At 46.2% G+C, this 16247-nt stretch overlaps 1 pseudogene; it reads left to right on the forward strand.

The window, feature by feature from the left end:
- LOC127302270 (chloroplast envelope quinone oxidoreductase homolog) overlaps positions 1-15435 on the forward strand; it is a 30440-nt pseudogene extending 15005 nt beyond the window's left edge.
- The last annotated feature ends 812 nt before the right edge of the window (positions 15436-16247 follow it).

Here is a 16247-nt window from a genome sequence, read left to right on the forward strand (position 1 = left end):
GAACATTATCTTGCAAGAAGATCAGTTTGCAAGGGGTTAGCTTGCAGTGGTAATAGCATGCAAGAATACTAGCTTGCAATAATATAGCTTGCCTTGAGTGGTGTACTGATCAAAGTGGTCTTCTTCTCCTTCTTCTTGGTAGAAAACCTCCTCCTCTTGATAGTCCCCGGTACTAGCGTCTAAAATACGAATACGAGGATACAATCACCAAACAATTCATTGGCTATTCCAAACATCACATATATTCACACAAACTATTTTATGCACACAATTAATACAATTTGGTGCATTGGTGGTATTGCTTTGAGGAAAAAAATTTCCTCTTATTGTATATGTAAAAGATAGTTTCCATATAGTTCTTGAGGAATAATTTCCTCTCATTGAATCTTCTTTAAGATTTAATTTCTCAAACCATCACACATGAATTTATGTTGACCTAAATCAACCATTCATCATCATCATTTGAGAAAATGATTTAAATGAGGTAGAGATACCTCATACCATTTAATAAGGCCTATTATGATTTAAAATCTCCAAGTATTTCATGTGAGAGTATTTGACCAGGGGTTCAAACTTCATATGAAAGTACTTGGGATAAGATTTAAATGAAGTGAAACACCTCATATAATTTACACAAGTAAACTAGTATCACTCATTACTATTAAGTGGGTAAATGTGTTGTTTTCTTATTTAGGAAAATAATTTCCTCTCATACAAATTAAGGTGTTACTTTTAGTTACTTAGAGAAATAACTTCTTCTCATTGCCTTATTAAGATTTAATTTTTCTTATGCATAATATGTGACCTAGGTTGACCAAAGTCAACCTCTTCACACTTATCATTCAAGAAAAAGATTTAAATGAGGTTCCATACCTCATACAATTTAATACTAACATAGTAAAGATTTAATATCATCAACTAATTTAATATGAGATTTAACAAACCAGTGTATCTACCTCAAGTTGAATTAGTTGAGACAAGATTTAAATGAGAAGGAAACTCTCATACAATTTAAATACTATTTTGGAAGTAGTTTAAATGAGCTAGAAATGGCCAGATAGCCATTATTTGAATCTAGCCCATGATCATATGAAACAACTATAGTATTTTATTACATAATAAATTAGACAACATCAAATGTGATTTTTGAGAGGTGGAACCACCTCAAAATAGTTTATGGTTGATTTTTAAGATTTATTTGAAGTTTGAAAAGTTACTGATTTGTTATTTTTGCTATTCCAATTCTACAACATATTTGGATTTGAATCCAGTGAGGTTGGATGGGGCCTTTCATGAGCTTTCTAAATATATAAAATTTGTTGAAATTGGCTCAGTAGATTTGGAACTATTAAATTTTGAATCTAGCATCAGATTGCAAAAATTTACTGAAAAAGAAATACACCGATTTAAATTCAAACGAGGGCGGGAACTAAATGGGCCGGCCCAGCTGTGCTGGCGAGGCGAGCGGGCCGCCTGACAGTGGGGTCCACTGTCAGGGCGTTTTAAAAACGCCGAAGCGGTATGCGAATGGAGGCCGTGGGATTAGAAGAGATCGGGCGGCTGAGGTTTGTCCTCATCGTCGAAGAGCTCCGGCGAGGGGCAGGGTTACTGGCGGCGCAAATCGGAGGTGGGCGGCTCACCTGAGCTCCGGCGAGGCTGGGCGTCGGCGGCTTTCGACGTTGTTGAGGACGGTGAGTCGAACGGTGGTCGAGGGAGAGCTTGAGGAGGACGCAATCGACGGCGAGCCGCTCAGCACCTCCGCGGCTCCGACGTGGCAATTGGACGGCGTCGGCGGCTAATCGAGCAAGGGGAGTGAGCGAGGAGCTTGAGAAGAGGGAGTGGAGACTGGCGGTGTGAAGAATTCGAGGGGGAAAGTCTCTTTTTATAGCGGCGCGCGGTGGCCGTGGTGGAGCGGGGCAGGTCGAGCATGGAGGCGAGGCTACAGGCGTCTAGCGTCACGGGCGAGGGTGCTGCAGTGTTGGCGACGTCGAGGCGGTCACGACGAGCGTCAGCGTGCTGAAAACGGAGCACGAGGGCATGCTGGCTACGTCATGTCCTGGCGGTACGGGGGCGGACGGTCGGCGACGATGGCGTCGTCCACAGGGCGTGCGAGGGCCAGTGAGCGTGTCTGGGAGATTGAGGTGACCGTGGTGAATTGACGTGTGCATGGGGAGAGCGAGAGGAGACGTGAGGCGATGGGGCAGGGCGGCGTCCGGTCGTGTCCAGGGTGGCCAGCGTGCACGTCCTGGCGCGCGTGGACGTCCCTGGGCGCGGTCTGGGCGCGCAGCTGCTGGGCAGTGTGGTCACCAATTTGGTCAAGGGCGTGCAGGGTCAGCGTCAGCAGGGTCAGGGGAAATCAAAGGACATGGTGGAGTGGCCTGGATGGGAGAGGAGAGGGGATGGCATGGTGAGGTGACAAGAGGCCGGCATGGTTCGGTTTTTGGTCATGGTGAGCAAGGCAAGGGCAGGCAAGTGGTGGCTCTGGTGCTGCAGGGTAGGGAGGGTCTCCAGAAGTGCAGAGGTGGCCAGAGTTGGACTTGGTCCAAGGTAAAATGGAGGTATGGGCAACAATTTCTACACTGCCTACAAGGTGTTTGTGGTAATGCCCGAAAGAGAAAAGTTTTCGAAATTTGAAAATTCCTTTGGTGGGTCTCAACCATATAATCATAGAAGTGGAAAGGTGGTGGTGGGGTTCAATTTGGTGAAGAATTGCAAAATGGCAAAAGTGGGATGATCTTCTCTTTATTTCAATGTCTTCACTTGTCTCCTCTATTCTGGTCAACCTAGTCAACCTCTGCAGGGATGGTCAACATGGAAGTTGTTGACCTTGACATGGTCTTGGATGACATGGTCATAGTTGACTAAGTTTGGTTGAGAAATCAGAAGATAAAAGGGTGCAAAGTGGTGAAGATAAAATAGAAGTGACATATGACCATTATCATATGTGAATTGGATTTGAGAATTCCTTTGATTTGATTCTTGTTTCTTTGATGCAATTGTGTTTGTTTATCATATATAAGTATTCTACAAGCAAGAGATCAAGCCATGGTGGCCTTGGTTGAAGATTTGCAAATTTGGCTCTATGTGTGTGTGAGTGAAAAATGGGATTTTCTCCCCAATTGATTTCTCTCCATTTGATTTGACTTTTGTTGACTCTAAAGTGATTCTTATGAGTTTAGAAACATTTCCAAACCATTGAATCCATTTCAAAAGGTCTTGGTCAAAGATTTGCAAAAATGGCCATAACACATAAGAGGTGATGTGTTAAGTTTTATTATTTTTGAAAAGGGTTCACCTTGCTTTACTTGGACAAGGGTTAGGGTCAGATTAGGGTTATATTAGGTTTGGAGAAGGTTTCACACCATTTGGTCAAGGTAGAAAGGCATAGGTCAAGATTTGGTGAAAAGGGCTATGGTTCTCATATGCCTCTATGCATATGTGGCATTTGAATTTTGATTTGAGTGTTCTTGGCCCAATTGATGTTGTTGGGTGTTGAAATGGTATATGGAAGGGATCCATCCATTCACAACAAGTCCTAGGGTCAAACTTCTCAAATTCACAAATTTGCATTTTTCTCACATATGCCTCTATGGCATTTTTAGTTTCTTTTTATTTTCTTTGGAAACCACTTGGAATTGGTTTGGTAGGTACTAGGTAAGGTGTAAGAAGGTTGTCTAAACCTCTAAGCAAGTAGCAAAGCTTAGGGTAAAGTTTTATAAAAATAGCCATAGGCACATATGCCTTTTTCTTATTTAATTTCTTTTTATTTCATTTTATCTAGTAGTGGTGAAAAGAGGGGTGAGGTCTAGGGTTTAGTGGGGTTCACAAAGGTTCACCACCATTTAGCAAAATTAATAAAGGTAGGGTTCAAGAATTTCCTATTGGGGTTTATATGTTCCCATAGGTCTTTTATTTTATTTTGGTTTCTCAAAAAGGATCCAAAGGATTTTTGGAGAAGGTTAGGGTTTAAGGTTTTTTTCTTATTTGATTTCTTTCTCCTTTGTTTTATTGGGTTGGTGATCTTCACTTGATCACTTTGGGGTTTTAGGGTTTAGCACATAAGCATAATAACACTCATCATGGCAAAACACAAGATTTGAACAAGATCTATTTGTATCAAATCTTATTTTAACAAAAGTTTTTGTTGGTTCCAAAATTTGGAACTAGGGAAATTCATTTTGTTTGTTTTGAAATTTTTGGGTTGTTACAAACCCTTCCCCCTTAAACAAATCTCGTCCCGAGATTTTAAGAAAAGTTAGGTTCCTAAGAGAGATTGAGCATTTTATTAATAGGAGGACATACTTGGCATGGTCTGGGGTGCTTCCTGAGCTTCGGTGGCAGTCATGTGGTAGAGACGGCCGTTGTTGTTGTTCTGATTCCTTCTTCCTGCAAAGCGGCGCTGTTGCTGAGCAGGTGCTGCGGTATTGGCGGCAATCCTGGCAAGCTTTTTGGGGCACTCATTGGAGAAGTGACCCACAACTCCACATTCGTAGCAGTTGACGGTGGACTTGTCTTTGGGGTTGACGGGGGTAGCATTGCTTCCAGTCCTTGGGGCAGTATTGGGGTTGTTGTTGTTTTCATTGTGGTTGCTGTTGTTGGGGCGGTTGTTGTTGTTGTTGTTGGTGCTGTTCCCTCCGGGCTTCGGGGGTCCTCCATTGTTGTTGGTGTAGTTGGGGCGATAATTCTGGGCAGGGGGCTTGTTGTATCTTGGGGTGAATCCTCCAGAGGAGTTATGGCGGTACTTCTGGGTATGGTGGGGTCCATTCTGGTTCATCATTCTGCGCTTGCGGTTCTCATTGGCTTGATGTAGCTTTCCTTCCATTTGTATGGCTGAGTCTACAAGGGCTTCTAAGTCAGCGAACGGAATGTTCACTAACACAGTCTGCATCTCGTCGTGCAGTCCGTTCAGAAATCTTTCCTTTCTCTTCTCATTGGTGTCGGTCTCATCCGGGGCGTACCTTGACAGAGTAAGAAACCTGTCGCGGTATTCCACCACGGACATTCTTCCTTGCTTGAGTTCACGGAACTCGTCTCTCATCTTCTTGATCAGTCCTTGGGGCACATGGTACTTGCTAAATTTCAGCTTGAAGTCTTCCCAGGTCATCATCTGTCCTGCATTCATGGCACGGGTGCTGGTCCACCAAGCTCTGGCTGGTCCTGCTAAGTAGTGCGTGGCAAACAGTACTTTTTCTGCGGCTTCAACTTGCGCAACTTCGAGGTTGTTCTCCATGGTTTGGAGCCAGTCATCAGCATCAAGGGGCTCTTCAGTTTTGTTGAACATCGGAGGGTTGGTGTGCTGAAAGTTCTTCAGCTTTGACCCCGGGTGATCGTGGTTTCCATGGCCTTGGTTGTTCTGAGCTATCTGTTGCAGTGCGGCGATGTTGGCTTGGCGTTCAGCTCTCTCGACTTCTCGGTCTGCCATCATTGTCTGCAATAGTTGCATCATGGCATCTGGGGTGGTGTTGCGGGTTGGTGGGGCCATCTGAACATTGAGGTAGATGATAAGATAAGAGGGAAATTTCTATGGTTTGTTTTGTTAAATTTTTTTTTAAAGTTCACAAAATTAAAAATTTGAGTAGTGTTGTGGGGGTAAAAACCAACAACACTTTTTCATTCATACCAAGCATCACATATTACAAATCTAACACAACGTTGGTTTGAAGAACCATTCATCGCTCTACGATACAAGGGGATCCTGATACAACTCACACCTACTTAAGTGCTGGGGTGATACTACTCTTCAGGGTGGATTCTTCTTCTTTACGGGTGAGGTGCTTGGCGAGAGGCGAGGGCGTTGTCCAAATCCCTGCGGGTTTTGTACTGCCTGAAGTCCTGAGGTGCTTCATAGGGGTTCATCTTGGGTTGTGGTGGGGGCATGGTCATCGGTCTGCCCAAGGGGTCATGTCTTGGGTAGTAGATGAAGCGAGTGTTCTTGATCTTGTCCTCATTTTGTCCACACAGACGGGAAATTGCTTCTTGCATAGCTTTGTCTAGCCCTTCCTGCCAAGTGTTTCCCGTTACAGAAAACCATATGGTTTCCCATACTGGGGCATCAAGCTTCCTTCGTAGATCAGTAGAGACGTCCCACTGAGGTGGTTCTCCTAACTGAGCCTTGAGGGGTATTCCGAAGAACTCGGGATACGGATGTCCCAGATAGTCCACCAGTTGCTTCAATTCCTTTTCGAAACTTTTGTCGTCTCCGGATCCAAGCTTATAGGACTCCCATTGGTACTTCATCTGTGAGCAAAGAGGAGGAGTAAATTTAGAGAAGTATTCAAGTGTGCAAAATTTTAGATAGTGCTATAAAGAAAGTAGAGTATGAATTTCTCATTTTGAAAAAGATTTCAAGGATAAGTGTGAGAATAAGTTTTTCACAATTATTCACTTCTTTGGTTTTTGAAACTAAGTTTTGAAGACGTCCATTCTAACTAGGGTCTCCTAAGGTCAAACAATGGCTCTGATACCAACTTGTCAACACCCGGATTTTTAAGTCCAGATGCCTATTATGCCATTCATCGCAATCCCAGGAATATTGTTTTTGCGAGACATAATAGATTAATATCACAACACATCATTTATTACAACATCGTACTTGTCTTACAATAAGGGATCACATGATCCAGTCTCATTACAATAGCTGATGATCTATTGATCAAATACAAAACACATAGCGGAAGCGAAGTAGCGTAGTAGTAGTGGTCACGGTCCATCTGTTCCACAGGCAGCGTTGACGCGTCGGGAGTGATCCTAGTTGTCGTAGACGTCCTGCTGTCCTTCTTAGGGTTCTGGTACTCCTCTTCATAGTCTGGCCATTTGAATAGCCAGGGACAAAGCCATGAGTACTTTAAAGTACTCGCAAACTAATACTAAGGTAAACACTATCAACTATAGAAGGGGATGCTAAGCTCTAGTTTCATTTGCATAAAGCTAGTTTTATTTCATAAACATTTTAATAATCAAAAACCTTCATCTGCTCAACTAACTCAAGTGGGAACATTAGTGTCATTCCCACAACTCAGTTGTGATTCAAAATCAAAGTCACCTTTCAATTCAAATCACAAGTCACCATTCACCTTTTCAAATTCAAGTCACCCTTCACATGTCACATTTTGAAAGAAAGAATGGTCTGATGACGGAACAGTATGGCCTTTCCAACCGTCCATAACCGTGGACGCGGCTATTCGAATAGATCTACACTCTGCAGAGGTCGTACACTTGTGCCACAACATTTGCAATAATCCGTCAGGGTTAACTGGCCCTGATTTACCACACTCCGTGTGCGGACTACCAACCATAACCTTTCACTTACATATCTTAGTATAGGCATCTCTCCCCATGAGCTTGGCCTCCCAGTGAAGACAAACTGTCAGCCTGGGAACTGCACAGGGCTTGGGCCGGACATTCACCTCATTTCACGTCATTTCATATCACTTCACTTTTGTAGAGGCAGCCTCCAGCATAACCCCGATGACGCTTGTTCAGAGGGAACCCATACTAAGATACATAAACTTCTAGTTAAGCCCTACCCATATCAGGTATTGTGGGGGTACTTGCAAAATTGGAATGGTATCGCATCCAAACCCAACCATCAGTTTTTGTAAAATTCACCAAGTCATTCACCAGTCATATTCACCTTCAAAATCTTTCAATAGAATGACTCATCATTCCAAGGTTTTCAAAGTCATTTCAAAAATCACATGTTCCCATCCAGAGTAGCCACTTTTGATATTGAGCACTAGCGACTAGGCATGAGGGGTGCTAACTAGCTTATAGCCTTCTAGGCTAAGTTTGATACTCTTGTAGTATTCTATCTCTAGACCAAAGTTAACTATAAAAGCAAGTTATAAATAATCAAAAACAAAAGCTTGTAAAGTAAAACTGGGAAATAGGATCATAAGCATAAAGTAAAAAGTAATGGTGCCTTGCTCTTGTGGAGCTTTGCACTTTGCAAGAACATTATCTTGCAAGAAGATCAGTTTGCAAGGGGTTAGCTTGCAGTGGTAATAGCATGCAAGAATACTAGCTTGCAATAATATAGCTTGCCTTGAGTGGTGTACTGATCAAAGTGGTCTTCTTCTCCTTCTTCTTGGTAGAAAACCTCCTCCTCTTGATAGTCCCCGGTACTAGCGTCTAAAATACGAATACGAGGATACAATCACCAAACAATTCATTGGCTATTCCAAACATCACATATATTCACACAAACTATTTTATGCACACAATTAATACAATTTGGTGCATTGGTGGTATTGCTTTGAGGAAAAAAATTTCCTCTTATTGTATATGTAAAAGATAGTTTCCATATAGTTCTTGAGGAATAATTTCCTCTCATTGAATCTTCTTTAAGATTTAATTTCTCAAACCATCACACATGAATTTATGTTGACCTAAATCAACCATTCATCATCATCATTTGAGAAAATGATTTAAATGAGGTAGAGATACCTCATACCATTTAATAAGGCCTATTATGATTTAAAATCTCCAAGTATTTCATGTGAGAGTATTTGACCAGGGGTTCAAACTTCATATGAAAGTACTTGGGATAAGATTTAAATGAAGTGAAACACCTCATATAATTTACACAAGTAAACTAGTATCACTCATTACTATTAAGTGGGTAAATGTGTTGTTTTCTTATTTAGGAAAATAATTTCCTCTCATACAAATTAAGGTGTTACTTTTAGTTACTTAGAGAAATAACTTCTTCTCATTGCCTTATTAAGATTTAATTTTTCTTATGCATAATATGTGACCTAGGTTGACCAAAGTCAACCTCTTCACACTTATCATTCAAGAAAAAGATTTAAATGAGGTTCCATACCTCATACAATTTAATACTAACATAGTAAAGATTTAATATCATCAACTAATTTAATATGAGATTTAACAAACCAGTGTATCTACCTCAAGTTGAATTAGTTGAGACAAGATTTAAATGAGAAGGAAACTCTCATACAATTTAAATACTATTTTGGAAGTAGTTTAAATGAGCTAGAAATGGCCAGATAGCCATTATTTGAATCTAGCCCATGATCATATGAAACAACTATAGTATTTTATTACATAATAAATTAGACAACATCAAATGTGATTTTTGAGAGGTGGAACCACCTCAAAATAGTTTATGGTTGATTTTTAAGATTTATTTGAAGTTTGAAAAGTTACTGATTTGTTATTTTTGCTATTCCAATTCTACAACATATTTGGATTTGAATCCAGTGAGGTTGGATGGGGCCTTTCATGAGCTTTCTAAATATATAAAATTTGTTGAAATTGGCTCAGTAGATTTGGAACTATTAAATTTTGAATCTAGCATCAGATTGCAAAAATTTACTGAAAAAGAAATACACCGATTTAAATTCAAACGAGGGCGGGAACTAAATGGGCCGGCCCAGCTGTCTTTGGCGAGGCGAGCGGGCCGCTGACAGTGGGGTCCACTGTCAGGGTGTTTTAAAAACGCCGAAGCGGTATGCGAATGGAGGCCGTGGGATTAGAAGAGATCGGGCGGCTGAGGTTTGTCCTCATCGTCGAAGAGCTCCGGCGAGGGGCAGGGTTACTGGCGGCGCAAATCGGAGGTGGGCGGCTCACCTGAGCTCCGGCGAGGCTGGGCGTCGGCGGCTTTCGACGTTGTTGAGGACGGTGAGTCGAACGGTGGTCGAGGGAGAGCTTGAGGAGGACGCAATCGACGGCGAGCCGCTCAGCACCTCCGCGGCTCCGACGTGGCAATTGGACGGCGTCGGCGGCTAATCGAGCAAGGGGAGTGAGCGAGGAGCTTGAGAAGAGGGAGTGGAGACTGGCGGTGTGAAGAATTCGAGGGGGAAAGTCTCTTTTTATAGCGGCGCGCGGTGGCCGTGGTGGAGCGGGGCAGGTCGAGCATGGAGGCGAGGCTACAGGCGTCTAGCGTCACGGGCGAGGGTGCTGCAGTGTTGGCGACGTCGAGGCGGTCACGACGAGCGTCAGCGTGCTGAAAACGGAGCACGAGGGCATGCTGGCTACGTCATGTCCTGGCGGTACGGGGGCGGACGGTCGGCGACGATGGCGTCGTCCACAGGGCGTGCGAGGGCCAGTGAGCGTGTCTGGGAGATTGAGGTGACCGTGGTGAATTGACGTGTGCATGGGGAGAGCGAGAGGAGACGTGAGGCGATGGGGCAGGGCGGCGTCCGGTCGTGTCCAGGGTGGCCAGCGTGCACGTCCTGGCGCGCGTGGACGTCCCTGGGCGCGGTCTGGGCGCGCAGCTGCTGGGCAGTGTGGTCACCAATTTGGTCAAGGGCGTGCAGGGTCAGCGTCAGCAGGGTCAGGGGAAATCAAAGGACATGGTGGAGTGGCCTGGATGGGAGAGGAGAGGGGATGGCATGGTGAGGTGACAAGAGGCCGGCATGGTTCGGTTTTTGGTCATGGTGAGCAAGGCAAGGGCAGGCAAGTGGTGGCTGCAGTGCTGCAGGGGTAGGGAGGGTCTCGAAGTGCGAGAGGTGGCCGAGTTGGACTTGGTCCAAGGTAAAATGGAGGTATGGGCAACAATTTCTACACTGCCTACAAGGTGTTTGTGGTAATGCCCGAAAGAGAAAAGTTTTCGAAATTTGAAAATTCCTTTGGTGGGTCTCAACCATATAATCATAGAAGTGGAAAGGTGGTGGTGGGGTTCAATTTGGTGAAGAATTGCAAAATGGCAAAAGTGGGATGATCTTCTCTTTATTTCAATGTCTTCACTTGTCTCCTCTATTCTGGTCAACCTAGTCAACCTCTGCAGGGATGGTCAACATGGAAGTTGTTGACCTTGACATGGTCTTGGATGACATGGTCATAGTTGACTAAGTTTGGTTGAGAAATCAGAAGATAAAAGGGTGCAAAGTGGTGAAGATAAAATAGAAGTGACATATGACCATTATCATATGTGAATTGGATTTGAGAATTCCTTTGATTTGATTCTTGTTTCTTTGATGCAATTGTGTTTGTTTATCATATATAAGTATTCTACAAGCAAGAGATCAAGCCATGGTGGCCTTGGTTGAAGATTTGCAAATTTGGCTCTATGTGTGTGTGAGTGAAAAATGGGATTTTCTCCCCAATTGATTTCTCTCCATTTGATTTGACTTTTGTTGACTCTAAAGTGATTCTTATGAGTTTAGAAACATTTCCAAACCATTGAATCCATTTCAAAAGGTCTTGGTCAAAGATTTGCAAAAATGGCCATAACACATAAGAGGTGATGTGTTAAGTTTTATTATTTTTGAAAAGGGTTCACCTTGCTTTACTTGGACAAGGGTTAGGGTCAGATTAGGGTTATATTAGGTTTGGAGAAGGTTTCACACCATTTGGTCAAGGTAGAAAGGCATAGGTCAAGATTTGGTGAAAAGGGCTATGGTTCTCATATGCCTCTATGCATATGTGGCATTTGAATTTTGATTTGAGTGTTCTTGGCCCAATTGATGTTGTTGGGTGTTGAAATGGTATATGGAAGGGATCCATCCATTCACAACAAGTCCTAGGGTCAAACTTCTCAAATTCACAAATTTGCATTTTTCTCACATATGCCTCTATGGCATTTTTAGTTTCTTTTTATTTTCTTTGGAAACCACTTGGAATTGGTTTGGTAGGTACTAGGTAAGGTGTAAGAAGGTTGTCTAAACCTCTAAGCAAGTAGCAAAGCTTAGGGTAAAGTTTTATAAAAATAGCCATAGGCACATATGCCTTTTTCTTATTTAATTTCTTTTTATTTCATTTTATCTAGTAGTGGTGAAAAGAGGGGTGAGGTCTAGGGTTTAGTGGGGTTCACAAAGGTTCACCACCATTTAGCAAAATTAATAAAGGTAGGGTTCAAGAATTTCCTATTGGGGTTTATATGTTCCCATAGGTCTTTTATTTTATTTTGGTTTCTCAAAAAGGATCCAAAGGATTTTTGGAGAAGGTTAGGGTTTAAGGTTTTTTTCTTATTTGATTTCTTTCTCCTTTGTTTTATTGGGTTGGTGATCTTCACTTGATCACTTTGGGGTTTTAGGGTTTAGCACATAAGCATAATAACACTCATCATGGCAAAACACAAGATTTGAACAAGATCTATTTGTATCAAATCTTATTTTAACAAAAGTTTTTGTTGGTTCCAAAATTTGGAACTAGGGAAATTCATTTTGTTTGTTTTGAAATTTTTGGGTTGTTACAACCCTCGACAAGCGCGTAGTGCACGAGGAGAGTGATGGAGACGCGTCGAGGCAATCGTGGAGAGGGTGTCGATGCCGAAGTCGATGCAGTCGGAGCCATCGAGGACGAGGTGCTGCCTTAGTTTTGTCAGAACTAGGCGCACGTCGGGCACGAACGCATACTCCGGTTTTGCCAGAACCGAGTACGCAAAGACAAAGTCAGCGACGCGGTCGAGGCATTCGTGGAAGAGTCGATGCCGATGAAGACGTTGTCGAAGCCGATGAAGACGAGGCGCTGGCCCGAGCTTGCCAGGATCGGGGACGCGTCTGGGACGAAGGCACGCATCGGTGTTGCCAATACTGAGTGTGCGAAGCAGGGACCATCATGGACCATGCGCCAGTGTCAGGGGGACCAACAGAGGAGGCCTCCAGATTGGTTGCGAGACGCAGAGCGGCGAAGAGGGAGAGCTACCGATGCAGTCCGCGGTTGTCGGAGTAGACGAAGTATTCAGGGATGAGACGATGACGCTGGCGACGAGGTCGTGGTGGACGGAGACGTAGAAGGCGGTGGTCACAGCAGCGGCCTGGAGTAGTCATGCTTGACGCCTAGATGGGCGTGGAGGTGGTCGGCGGGACCCACAACGGCCAGCAGTGGCCATGTAGGTTACCTGTGGAGGCGCGGTGGCGGTACTCGAAATAGGCGAGGAAGAACCCTGCGGCGTGACGAAGACCATGCGCGGACGGAGGCGACCCGCGCCGAAGGGGCGGCGCTGTAGTGGCCTCGGATGTCGGTGCGCGGGGGACGGCGAAGGTCAGCGACGCCACGGCCCGAGGGGGCAGCGTAGCTGTAGAGCGCGAGTCGGTGCAGCGGCGGGACGCCACCAGCGACGTACATGCCTCGGAAGGCTCGTCGTTGGCTAGCGGCGTGGACCAAAGGCGGCGACGCTGCGGCCCGAAGGGGCGACGCAGCGGCAACCTGATGCTCGATCGGTGGTAGGCGTGTGCTCGGGGACGTGCTTGGCGTAGACATGTGCGGGATCGGTTGATCAGACCGACAGCGACGCTACACGTGCCATGGCGTGGACTACGCGCCGCAGATCGGAGTCGTTGGCGACGTTGTCGGTGATGTCTCGGGCGATGACGGCGAAGACGGACCAGCAATGGAGACCGCGTGGACGAGACAGCCTGCTGCGTTGCACGTAGGCGTCCCATGTGTGACATGTGAGGCCGCGTCGCGCGGTTGATGAAGATGGCCGGTGCAGTCGACGCCGAGGTTGGAGTAGAGGCGCAGGTGGATGACGACAATGGGCGACTCAATCCGATCTATGATCGGTAAAACCAAAAAGAAACCGCTGGTCGAGCTACCGGCGGAGCAAAAGAAAACCAATCTACAGATTGGAAAAAAAAACTCGAGGGCAGCGGATAAACGGATCAGCGGACGAACCCTCATACGGGTTGCGCGGCCCCCGGAATAGATCATGGAGATCGACCTCCCTGGGGGCGGCGCGGCGCGGAAGCTTGGACGGCGGCTAGGTTAGGATCGACGCCGCTCTGATACCATGTAGAAAGATAAAGAGGGAGAGAGATTGGCGGAATATGTTGGATGTATTATTGAGCCTCATGAGTGAGTATATATAGGCATACATGGATCATCTAGGAGAGCAAGACAAGACACGAGATCTATCTCTATCCTAAACTACCTAAACCGTACGTATACTCTAACACTCTTCTTTCTGCTCAATTTCTTGAACTGACTGAAATCTACAGCTAATTCTGAAAAGAAGCTTAAAATCGGTACTGATTCAATCAACTGTTGCAGAATTTAGACGTACGAGAATTCTGAAAAATTTACATCATTATAATATACCACATTGGCTATCCTCAGAATTTTGTTTTAAATATTTTTAAACTTTAAAATACAAATTATGAGTGTTAACAAATACAACCTCCGATGCAAATAATAAGACGCACTCGTATTTCAAGACGAGCTTTGACAATAAAAATTGGACAACAAAATATCGATTATAGCATCGTTGGATTCGTATTAAAAAACACATTTCATACAAATAATCTTTATATAATTGAAGTAATTCTTGATCAAACAAAAAGTATGAAAAATAAGTTCGTCTTATTTTTTGAAACAGAGAGAGTAAAAATCTACGCCAGTTCGGCCTCTGTTTTAAATTTTCCGACATCCCTCTATTATGCTGAGTGCTGATCATGCAAGTACTCTTTGCCATTTGGGAAACATGCAGTTGGCGGTTTAGCCGGCGAAGTCGTGGAACTGGGCAGCGGAATCAGCGGCTTCAAACCAGGAGACAAGGTCATCTCGATCAGCTTCCCGGTAAGGACGACGCACCGTCCAATGCTGCCATTCCGTCCGTACCCAACAGTCAAAACCCAGTGCTCTGATTGTGACACGATCGGTGGCTGCAGAGCGGCGGCGGACTCGCCGAGTACGCGGTGACCTCTGCGGCGCTCACGGTGGCGAGACCACCGGAGGTGTCCGCCGTCGATGGCGCCTGCCTTCCGGCCGCCGCCAGCAGCGCGCTCCAGTTGCTCAAGGCCACGGGGGTCAGCTTCGACGGCACGTCCAACGCCACCGGGCCGAAGAACGTGCTGGTGACCGCGGCGTCGGGCGGCGTGGGCCAGTACGCGGTGCAGCTGGCCAAGCTCGCCGGGATGCACGTCACGGCCACCTGCGGCGCGCGCAACGTCGCCTTCGTGCAGGGCCTGGGCGCCGACGAGGTGCTGGACTACAAGACGCCCGAGGGCGCGGCGCTGCGGAGCCCGTCCGGCAGGAGGTACGACGCGGTGGCGAACTGCGCGGCGGGGGTGGCCTGGCCGGCGCTCAAGGCGGTGCTGTCCGACGAGGGCGGCACGGCCGCGGACGTCACGCCGGGGGGTCCGCGCCGCGCTCACGTCGCTCCTGCAGAAGGTGACGTTCGCCAAGAAGAGGCTGGCGCCGCTGATGCTGACGCCCAGGAGGGAGGAGATGGAGTGGCTGGTGGAGCTGGCGAGGCAGGGGAAGCTCAGGACGGCGGTGGACTCGAGGTACCCGCTGAGCAGAGCGCAGGAGGCGTGGGCGAAGAGCGCCGACGGGCACGCCACCGGCAAGATCGTGGTGGAAATTGGAGGCGCGTAGTGAGCATGAATCATTGTATGAATTGATAATACTCCAGCATGATGCGACCATTGCTAGAGATGTGATTGTGTGCAGGATTTGCTTGGAGCAATTGCAGATTTCAGTAGTTCAGCGAGGCGATGCAACTGCAGTTGCATCCGTACTTTATTTTTTTTGAGAACAACGGTACATTTTTTGTGTGTGGATTGCAGTCATTGGACAAAGCAAGTCCATCTACTCAAGGCCGAGCGGTCCAGAGTAATCAGCTCCTGGTCCACCAAACAAAACCCACCAGGTCGCACACACGAACAAAGCGGCCGAATGCACGTTTTCATTTGATCGGACGCTTCTGCTCCGGTGCTCCCCTCACTTGAAGCGTCAAAACACAACAACAGCTGAGATTGTGCGATACCTGTTTGGATTCAGGGGTAGATTCATAATTACACGTTTCTGACAGATATGTATAGGCCCGGTACATGCCCGTATGACCCGCGATTGTGTTGTACGTATTCCGTGTACCCTCATCAACATACTTGGTCACGTGCGTGTACCGAAGTGGAAGGGACATTAAAAACGTCGTGGGCTGCTCCGCCTCCCTCGCCCCACCATTCCCCCAAATCGGGAACGGAGAAAACCCTCCTCCCTCGGCCACTTCGTCTTCTAGCCATTTCTTCTCGAATCTTCTTCTTCTCCACACATTTTGCTCGAATCGGAGGACGGTGGAGGGTAGGAGCTCCACCCCGCGGGCGGCCGCAGCTGCATTGGTCAAGAATACCGGCGTGTCGGAGGCAGATGTGGTGCCGTGCGGAGGGAGCCGTCATGGTGTGGGCGCGTCGGGCAGCGGCTTGGTGCTGAAGGCGGCGGATCAGGAGGACCAGGGAGTCGGCGGCGCGACCTTGCCGGATCTAAATGTGCAGCCGAAGGCGGAATACATTCTGGTATATGTTATCCGCTCAACTCCTCATCTTCTTTGCCCTTCTCTGGTG

The sequence above is a fragment of the Lolium perenne genome, chromosome 5 (genome assembly GCF_019359855.2).
Source record: "Lolium perenne isolate Kyuss_39 chromosome 5, Kyuss_2.0, whole genome shotgun sequence".
Taxonomy (NCBI): Eukaryota; Viridiplantae; Streptophyta; class Magnoliopsida; order Poales; family Poaceae; genus Lolium; species Lolium perenne.